General features: G+C 38.2%; 1 protein-coding gene across 1 annotated transcript in view; it reads right to left on the minus strand.

Annotated features, from left to right (window-relative positions):
- The window catches only part of rnf19a (ring finger protein 19A, RBR E3 ubiquitin protein ligase), a 28,848-nt gene extending 20,669 nt beyond the window's left edge, over window positions 1-8,179 (minus strand). Inside the window, exon 1 of the mRNA XM_034704380.1 lies at window positions 8,003-8,179. The gene's annotated coding sequence lies outside the window, so the exon portion shown is untranslated. The remainder of the gene's footprint in view (window positions 1-8,002) is intronic.
- Window positions 8,180-10,233: the final 2,054 nt, after the last annotated feature.

The following is a 10,233-nucleotide window of genomic DNA, read 5'->3' on the forward strand; positions in this document are numbered from 1 at the left end:
GTATCCTCAGTCCTAAATTAAGCCAGTGACCGTGAGTATAACTTCCATTGTGAGGCTTTTCTGCTACAGCTGGTAAAAGTGATGTCCTTACACTATAATTCCACATCACAACAAAGCTTGATGATGTATGAGGTCAGCTCGCTAAGTCACATGAGCAAGAGGAAACTTTAACAAGAGAGAGGAGCAATTTCAGGCTACCCACAAGTGAATGTGAAATTACACTCCCGGGGTGTCATTAAACTGGAAAAGCCTGCTACAACACTGCACTGAGAGTGAGTGGGACTTTCCATGTGACGGCACATGCATCTATGTATTCAAGTTCTGTGGCTTGAGGGCAATCATATGCAACTCCAGTTCACACACACTGGGATGGTGTCCTAGTTCCCAAGACAACCCTCGGGGCAGGAAGCTCTCTGCGGCTGAATAGATGGCTTCAACCATCCGTCAGCTCTTAAAAGCAATCACAGAGTCTGCTTCAGTCGATGTTATGTTGTGATTAGAACTGTAATGTGATTCAAATCTAGATTCTTTTAACTGGAGGAACAGGTCAGTGAAAGGTTAGTGAGTTTTCTGAGAGTCGCGCTATAATTTATGTGCTGAGATGCAGGCAAAAATATAGTAACAGAATGTGTCACTCTGGGCTACAGTGGTAATGATGATAAGTAAGACCTCTCAGACCACAAAGCAATAACATGTCGGCTCTTGAATGGCAATTAAGAAAATAAATCCAGGTTTTCCACTGCCTGTAATTTTGCAAAGAGACAATTAGGTGTGTAACCAAACAGCAACAGAACATTTATATTACAGGTCTGTGAGTGCACCATGGCACGTAAAACCCTGCTTCATTAATGCGTTTCTTTTCTTTAGGACTATTAATAAACTGTAAACAGAACATGGCAATCTCCCAAAGAACATCCTTCCTGGATTTTTATATTATTATTGCTCCACAGTGCTTCTTCTGTTTCCAAAGAAAACAAACATCAGCAGCACAAATAAAAGCAGGAAGCACTAAAACACATCCCTGCTGCAGACGCAATTCTTTTTCTGGAACTCTTTAATAACAAATACATTACTGTTTGCAGAGTTGAAAGTGCATCATATCCCGAAACCGTAAAGTGGCTTCAAAACACAGGAGTACAACAGTGACGTGTCCTCACCGGGGTTGTTGTACTGGAGACTCAAACTCAAACAGACCAACTTCAGTCCTGACTTTAAGGACTTGTGATTGACTTCGACTGAATCATGGACTGCGTTTCGACTTTATATATGGATATGTCCGATATATGTTAGATATATGTTGATAAATTAAATGTGTTTTCTACACACTCAAAGTCAGTTGAGGTTCATACTGTGAATAGTTTGGGATGAAACAGTTGTCCTCCTTGTAAAAAATATATTATACTAATGAAAAAGACTCAACTCAGGCTCAGACTCAGATCATGGGGACTTGAACACTGAAAACTAGAGACTTGACTAGGGCTTGAGGTTGAGGTTTGGTGACTCAGCAACATAGACTGTATAAAATATGGACGTAGTATCCGTGATGTCACCCAACTGTTCCTGAGCGCTGTTTTGAAGCCAATCGACGGCGGCAGCCATATTGGAAATGCAGAACTCAACCAGGCAGAGTGTGACATAAAGGAGCAGAGTTTGAGCCTCATAGCCAACAGCTATGTGTTCCCAACCGGGAGTCAAGTCAGTCATGTCCTTATTTGGGCAAAAACTCATAATCTTAATATCTTCTGAACTGTCACGTTCGAAAAAAATTCACCCCGTACAGTGTGTGCCGATAGAGAGATTAGCTACAATAGCCAAGCCGTTTTTTGAACCAGGCTGTAAACATGTTTATTAATGCTGCAAAGATCGTCTTTTTCCCATTCATGTCTATGTGGTTTCCGGTGTTTCTGCAGCCAGCCTCGAGCGGATTCTCGATGTATTGCAGTTTATAACACTTCCGCATGGGCTTCATTGTTTGAGACCGGAAGTTGCCGCTTGGTGTGGAACCTGCGAGCAATGCATCGAGGACTGTAGCTTCTGTATATGAGATGCCTGCTCTACTGATTGAGCTTCGATTGTTCAAGTTTTAATATAAGTTATTTTTTAAAATATTTTTTCAACTAAGTGCTGGATGTAATATTTGATGTGAACTGTAACAGATTTTAAAGCCACGCTGTTACCTTGTTGATGCTGTATTTTATCAGGCTGAAACTTTATGTTACTTGTATAACCTTATTTCACTGTTGCTCATAAAAAGGAGAAGCAACAATTAGTCACTGAATTCTGATAACACATTGGCTATAATAGATACAGAAATATATTAATAAGGATCACTTCACTCTTGTGATTAAAGGCTTTTGAGAAAGACATTATTCCGGTGCTCTTTACCACTCTACAGCTATTTCAATCTGTCTTGGGTCCTGTGTAAACAGAAGTGCATTAACAAGGCTTTACTGCTCTGTTTTTTAACGCTGTAGTCCAAAGTTGAGAGGATGTACACTTCCTGGAGCTTTGAGAGTGATGGTAGCCTTTGCCTTCCTTCAAAGAAACACTACTTATAATGACCTGTTTCCAACACTGGAAATGAGTGTTTCACGGTGTTCTTCTGCAAAGCGTTCGTCACGTACGCTAATTTCCGGAGACATTCCAACCAGAGGACGGACTTCCTGATCATGACAATGCACTCAGCTACTACGGCTTTGAGGCGGAGGAACAGCCCAGAGACTGGATTACAAACTCTACAGAAAAGCTGCTTTCTTTTTTTACAAAACCTGTTTACCCTCCACAGTAACAGGAAATAATTCAGCTTATATGGAACTGCCCCCTCTGTTTGAATCAGGATACTTCAAGAGCAAAAATCTGTTGTTAGACTGTCTATCACTTATCAAGTGGAGGCCAACTTTCTGTCAGCTGGACACTCAAGTAATCCTTCAGCTTTATGGATCTCCATTTAGCCTACTCATCTGCTACTCCAAGTGTTAAAAAAAGTTCAGTATGTGCAGGAGTGAATGTCACCAAGGCTTTTTAGACACTGTTTACTTAACAGTCTGATATTCAGCTCATAACACAGGATACTTTTCCACTCTATTTGAACTCCAACTCTAACGAAGAATGGTTTATATGTGATGATGTATTACTTAAGTGTTTCCCCAGTCAGTGCCATATTGAGCCTCCCTGTAGAATAGGAGATACTATATAGAGGGATGTAAATGCTGCTTGCTGGGGATCTGACATCGCTGTCTGACATCACACTTTCTTCTACATGTGTTATCAGGCTGTCAACTTCTACTTCGGCCAATTAGCTTCTGTTCACATTCCCATCATCTGCCAGGCGTCATAAAGTAGTGACTTGGGGAGTCACAGTGGAAGGGAATTCTGTTTAGAGTTCCATATTTTTCACTTAAAATATTGATATGTAGCCCCAACACATTAATAATTGCATCACATAGATCAGGACAAAAATGTCCTACCATATTGATATTTTGTCCTACTTGTTTTATACAATCAAGCAATAGGGATGTATCGGTTTGACACCGGTATTGGTATATATCCGCAATATTGACGACCATTGGCCGTCTGCAAATAATGTGTTGTGAAAAAATGTCAGTAGTCCATTGTAGGAGCCATGAAGGATTCAAGTGTTTATATTTTTGAGGTTAAGGGTAGTTTATTGTTTGTATATTTTTTGTGGTGTTATTTTTGTTATTTGTTTAAAGTATGGTTTATTGTGGGGTCAGTTAATTAGGATATTTGTGGGTCATGTGTTAGGGGCGGGGATATTGAGTTCAATTTGGGCCACCTGCTTTCTTTTGTTTGGAGGTAGAGAGAGTGGGTGAGCTGGGTCTCCGTATTTTGTTGACCGCTTATTTTTCGCTTATTATTGATTATTTTCACTATTTTCTTTTATGCACTTAATCATGAGTTGACTATCCTTTTTCTTAATAAAAGGTTAAACTTACTTTTTTGTGCATTAGTGATTTTTGCTTTTAGCGTATCCGACCTCAGTCTCTCAGCGGCTTTTGGCTCTTCGTAGTCGCTACATCCATGTTTAGCTGTTATGTATCTTCATTAATGCTGGCAGGCTAGTATCTGCTGGCTCAGAGGAGAGGCTCTTTAATGGGCTGAAGAAGTCACCAGTTAATCAAACTATGGCATGACATAAGAGGGCAACAGGTGCTGTGCGCACATGTGATTTGTTTTCATGGTCAAACGCCAAAGAAAAGGTCAGCAGTGTGGAATTAATGTCACTGGTCTCTGAGAAAGACGAGTGACATGCAGTTTGTTGGTCACGTTTTGTTGAGATTTCAGGAGGAGAGAGTAATAGAAACAATTTCAATACCTAAAATCTCAGCTTATTTGAAAAACCACACATAAAATACAACTCAACTCCTCCTCCGTTTTTCATTACCTGCACACATGTGTGCTAACAAGGAGCTTAGGAGGGAGGCATGCTAGTTGTAGGCTGTCTTAATAAACACAAAGGTCGGTTTTTCTCCCCACGTCTGCAGATTTAAAGATCTAGTGGATGATTTCTATTTTTCATGGAAAAGTGCTGGCGCTAGTTAGCATAGCCACATAGCTACATGTTCGACGCACGTCGACATACTGACAAATAAAACAACGAGAAACACGAAATCTATGACCAATCGTTCAGAAAGGTCTTGCTGCAGGCGCCTCTGCGTCAGGATCAGATTCTGGAACAAATTCAGAGGATTGAAGTAACGCGGGTCTGTGAGCAGAGCGTATATTCAGCCAACATGTAAACATTAGATCAACGTGCTGGAGAGCCGAGGCCACATCCACTTCCTGAGGGGGCGTGGTCAGAGAGCTCATTCTCATTTAAAGGCACAGACACAGAAAACAGCCTGTTCTGAGCAGGGCTGAAAAAGAGGGGTTTACAGGCAGACCAAAATCTGATTTCAAAGTGGTTTTTTTGAGCAATAAACTTTAAAGACATGTTTTTGGGGACCTCTTAGACCAATATATTTTGATGAAAAATAGCGTAATATGTCACCTTTAACATCTGTATCAGTGCGTCCCCAGTAAGCAGAGATTCACGGTTCAAGGTTCAAAGTTCAGGGTTACTTTATTGGTACCCGTAGGTAGATTTTGTTTGCAGTGAGTCAGCCTCATGCTGTTGAAGCCATTCTGTTCTTATTTACTTTTTCCATTCATCACTGTTTCTTTGCATAACTAACTGGTACACATCCTGTTTTATCTTGATGGCCCACAAAGGTGGGAAACTACGTTAATTTAGGCATTTACTAAGATCAAACAACATTTCAACATAAGCCCGAGTTGTGACAACACCTATTATAAATTGTTCCCACATGACGTCATTACTATTTGCCACATGTGCACAAATGTTTGCTAGCTCATTCATCAAGCCAGAACAAAAGTATAGATAAGTGTTCATGCTTTAAGATAAGAGGTATTGTTGCAAAATGCTAACGCTTGCTTTGACTTACAGCTGACTGAATAATATACAAATACAGCTTAAAATTGAATCTGTTTGACTGTATATGAAAAGACCTTAGAAAAATCCAAACAAGCAGAATCTTCACTCATAAAAAGAGGACTCTTTCATTGCCACATTCAAAATAAAACATTAATTTAAGCATCTGATAACTGATTTTTCCACATCTGTTTCAAAATACACAACAGGCCCATAAATGTAGGTCACTGTAACTTAAACTAGTTCAGGCTGGCTTATCATCATTGCCCTACTACTTCTTCTGTCAAATTAAAGGTGTGGTACTACTGCAGTATGTAAATAAGTGACATGAAAAACAGGACCTGCCGTCTTTATTACAGCTTTGCTCACACGAATACAAGGTACCAATATTTAGGTTTCAGACAACACGCTGTTTGAAGTGTAGCTGTCAATGTCTGTCGCTAAAATTCAAACCCATTACTTTAAGAAGCAATAAGAAATGCCCGTGTCAGGTCCCTGAGTCAGAGCAAGGCTGTGGTTTGTAGTAGGTTCACTTCAACAGAGCCTGATGTCCAGATCATTTATAGGCAGGGTAACACTTTCCTTACGCTTACACTCAGCAGGTTAGGATTTAAGACTTCTTTCACGGACTATTACAAGAAAGCTAAAAAAAATTTATGACTCAAAGAGCTCCACTGTGGATGGCATGGGTGAATTTAGCATGCATGCAGTAAAATGTAACACTGTTCATATGGCAGGACTGCGCTCAGCAAATGAGGTGCTATCTATTTAAGAAACAATTGTTGAGTGAGCTAAAGTGACAAAAGAAAAACATTCAAGGAGGCTTTTCTAATCACTGAATCACTGTGTTTGATAACAGGGAGAGTCACAGTGACACACTGACTTCAACTGAATTTACACCTTTGAAGAGAAATCTGTATCGTGATAGTACCGTTATCTTGGCTATTTATCGGGCATCATATCGTGTGAGTTACCCTCCTTTTCCCATCTTAATGTTTATTAACCCTCCTGTTATGTTGCGGGTCAAATTGACCCATTTTAAAGTTAAAAAATCTAAAAAGAAATTGTTAATAAAATGAAAAAAAAAAAAATCAAAATGTAAAATAATATGAACAAAAACCTAAGTAATGTAAAAGTTCTGTATTTATATTTAGGTCTTTCCAATGTGCACTAAAAAAAGATTTTAACATGAATTTTCATAAAAAAATAGTTTTTATGCCCCTAGGCTGTGGAACTCTCTGCATCTGGACATCAGAACAACAAGCTCTCTGGGTGTTTTTAAAAGTAAACTTAAGACCTTTTTAATTTAGCTTTTAGTTTGGAATAGTTTATTTTAGCCCTGGACTGCATTATTATTATAAGTAGTATTAGTATTATTAGTATTATTATTTGTATTATTTTAATCAGTTAAACCATTGCTTTAACATTTATTTATTTATCTTATCTATTTCTTGTGTTCATCTGATCTTGTTAACTCTACCTTATTTTTAACTTTTCTTTCCACTCTTACTTATTTTATTAATTCCACTGTATTGATTTTCTTTTATTTTTTTAAGTATTTCTTTTTTTTAATCATGTCTTTTATAATTTTACCATTGCTGTTGTTTTCTTACTGTCCGTTACTCTGTGAAGCACTTTGGGCTACATGTTTTTATGTATGAAAGGGGCTATATAAATAAAGTTGAGTGAGTTATCCTCATTGAACCCTGATCTGTGAGAATTAAAGAACACCATTGCACTAAATATTGATTTAATTGGTTAGCAATGTAGTTATTATGAGATTAAAATAATGTTTATTGGGATCATTTCTGGTACTGACACTTTTAGATAATTAAATATTCCCCGGGTGTTAAATGCATTTCTTTATTTTACAAAATATGCATATACTGCCAACGTAGTGAAACTAACTGCACTGGCACAGAAAACGAAACAAAACACATACACGGGTCAAAGGAGTAGTTTAGATGAAAAACTCATCCTATTTAAGCAATAAATAAATGAGTTATAGCGTCTTTGAAGAGCGAAGGTAAACAATAAACCGAGATGGGGATTACATTTTCCGTATTATTTCAGTTTCCTTGTTTTCCTCTAAATAGGATCGTTTTACAAATCAAGGCAGCATAGACACCTCGAAGGATAATAAACAGGGCATCATAAATGTGGTTTGACGCTGGAACAAAAGGGATCCTCGTTGTGTTTACACTTTCCACCAGGCTAACCACTGTTAGCATGCTAGCTAACCAGATTCAGCTAGCAGGACGCTAACCTAACTTTAATCGCCCAGAGAGTTGTTGACTGGCTGAGCGTTGTGCGTGCTTCATTGTAAAACGTCTATGCAATCGATATAGTTTGCATTAGTAAACTTTAGGGCCATACAATTGTACCTGGTTCATGCAATAGCTTTGTACAGTTTTACGAGGTGAACTTACAAGCTAGCAAAGCTCTGCTAGCTTCTCGTCAGCCTGAAAGATGAGGAAGTTCTGATCTGAGTGATATAAAACAAACCTTGATGTAGATGATTCAGACGGGAAATGTTATATAGAAACTCACCTTCGATCCCCCTTGATCTCATGTCACTTCACAGCGGAAATGTGTTCTGCTGTCTCCATGTCTCAGTCGGACGTAGTTGAATAATTTGTTGATGAAAACTTCGCAGGACAGCCGAGCTGCATTCCCCGACTGAGCCTGGACAATGTCGTGAAGCTACTGTACACACTGCTTCCGCCCATAAAACCCTTTCAAAATAAAATACATTCATCTGGTCTCAGTTTTCCTCACAGAATCATATCAGCGTAGTACGTAATGACGCTGTACTAGTAGTACATCATTGGTGAAATTTTGATAGATATGATGAATTAGAAGAAAAAGTATCAAGAAAATTAAAAGCTTTCTGCCCCGTTTCATTGTGAAGTCAAACAAAACCCCGGAGAGTTTCAAAAAAATTGAATCTTTATTATTCATCGATCATCTCATTAATTATCAACTAAACTGCCAAAAATGTGCCTGTTTTACTCTAATGATGGGTTTAATCTATGCTCCCCCCTCACATGTTTAAAGGAGAAGTTTATTTAAGGCATCACTTTTGGCTCTTGGATGTTGTTCAAAACATTGGAGAAATTTCTGATTAAACTTTTTTTTTTTTTTCTTTGTAATTTGTATTTTATTGATTTGATAAGACTTATCACATTTTAGGTGAAAATCAAATATCTCTTTTTCTTACATGAAACAATATATAAATAAAATAATAATAATATAAATGAACAGATAGATTAAAATAAACACATTTAACTAATAATAATTGAAACCAAAACCCACCGTTAAAAATAAATTAAAAAACAACCGCAATACGAAAAAAAAACAAAAAACAACAACAACAAAAAACATGCACCAGGATCTACTGCAATTTAAGAGAGGCACCCTACTGCAGGCAAGATGGCGCCGCCACAACATCCACACCGGAAGTCCATACCGGAAGTCCATACCGGAAGTGATTCTTTAACCCCCTCTCTACCCAATGCCGGATGCTTCGAACTGGAAGTTTCTTCTTCGTGTAGCGTATTGATTGCATTAGTCTGTCGCTGCTAAATCAATTAGCAGAAAGCTAATTGTGATAGAGAGAGTGAGTGAGAGAGATCCCGCTGTGTATGAAGAACGGAATAATGTAGAGTGTTAGTGTGTGTGGGGGGAGGGGATGAGAAGGAAAAGACTGTAAGTAAGAGGGAAAATACACTCAAGCTGTACACAGAGATCTATATTCACCACAAAAACAACAGAGGCTCCCCAGAAATGTGTACTGTACATCTATCATCAGTGGCTGACAGTGGTGCCTCAAGTTGAAATATTTTAGTCCTAATATTTTATGTTGATTTGGAGTTTGTAATAGCAAAAGTGCATTGTTCTTTTTCAAGTACAACATTATCAATACAAAAGGGTTAAGACATCATACATATAACATTAAAAGAACATAAAATAAAGTATAATTCTACATTTCAAGTAGGGGTTGGATGGAAAGAAACAGTAGCTATGTATACATTTGCAGTTTTTCTGGTCATTCTAATTGAAGGTTCCAACTTCAATGTTTTCATGGACGCCAAATAAAGTGATCTTGTTAAGACATTGGTGTACATGCATCAAGCATTCAATCTGAATAAAACTGTTTGACAAGCTCAGAGTGTTTACGCCCATCTAATGTCTCAAAATAGAAGGAGAAACCATTCCCTCCGTTTGTTCTTGTGGTTAATGAACACCCCTGTCACTGTGTCATTGTAACGTGTTACAAATTATGTTAAAAAAGAAACAGTCACCACACACCTCTACATTTTCCTCCTCCACTCGCCCCTGCACCATAGATAACATTCTGCTCTTCTCTCGTGACTGTGGATCTACTCTGGATCTGTATTTCATTCATTCATTAATCTATACATGTGATCACATAGGCAGACAGCATGCAAGGTAATTTGGAACAAACACTACAGCAAACTGTACTGAGGTACAGTCAGGCTAACACAACATAAAATAACATATGACCCAGACAAAACAAGAGAGGCATATGCAGATGTCATCACGGCAGCATCATAATCAGCTTTAAGTATTTCAACACACACTCGGAACAAAAGGCTGTGCATGGCTGAGACGTTAACACTATAACTTAGTGATTCGTGCAGGCTTCTAAGTAACTTGAATTCTCAACAGCCTATACACTTTTGGAGTCCATCAACTAGTCAATAATACTGATACGATTAAAATGTAAGTGCAAAAAAGTTCATAGAATTACGCGTAAA

Source organism: Notolabrus celidotus, chromosome 16 (genome assembly GCF_009762535.1).
Source record: "Notolabrus celidotus isolate fNotCel1 chromosome 16, fNotCel1.pri, whole genome shotgun sequence".
In the NCBI taxonomy this organism is placed as follows: domain Eukaryota; kingdom Metazoa; phylum Chordata; class Actinopteri; order Labriformes; family Labridae; genus Notolabrus; species Notolabrus celidotus.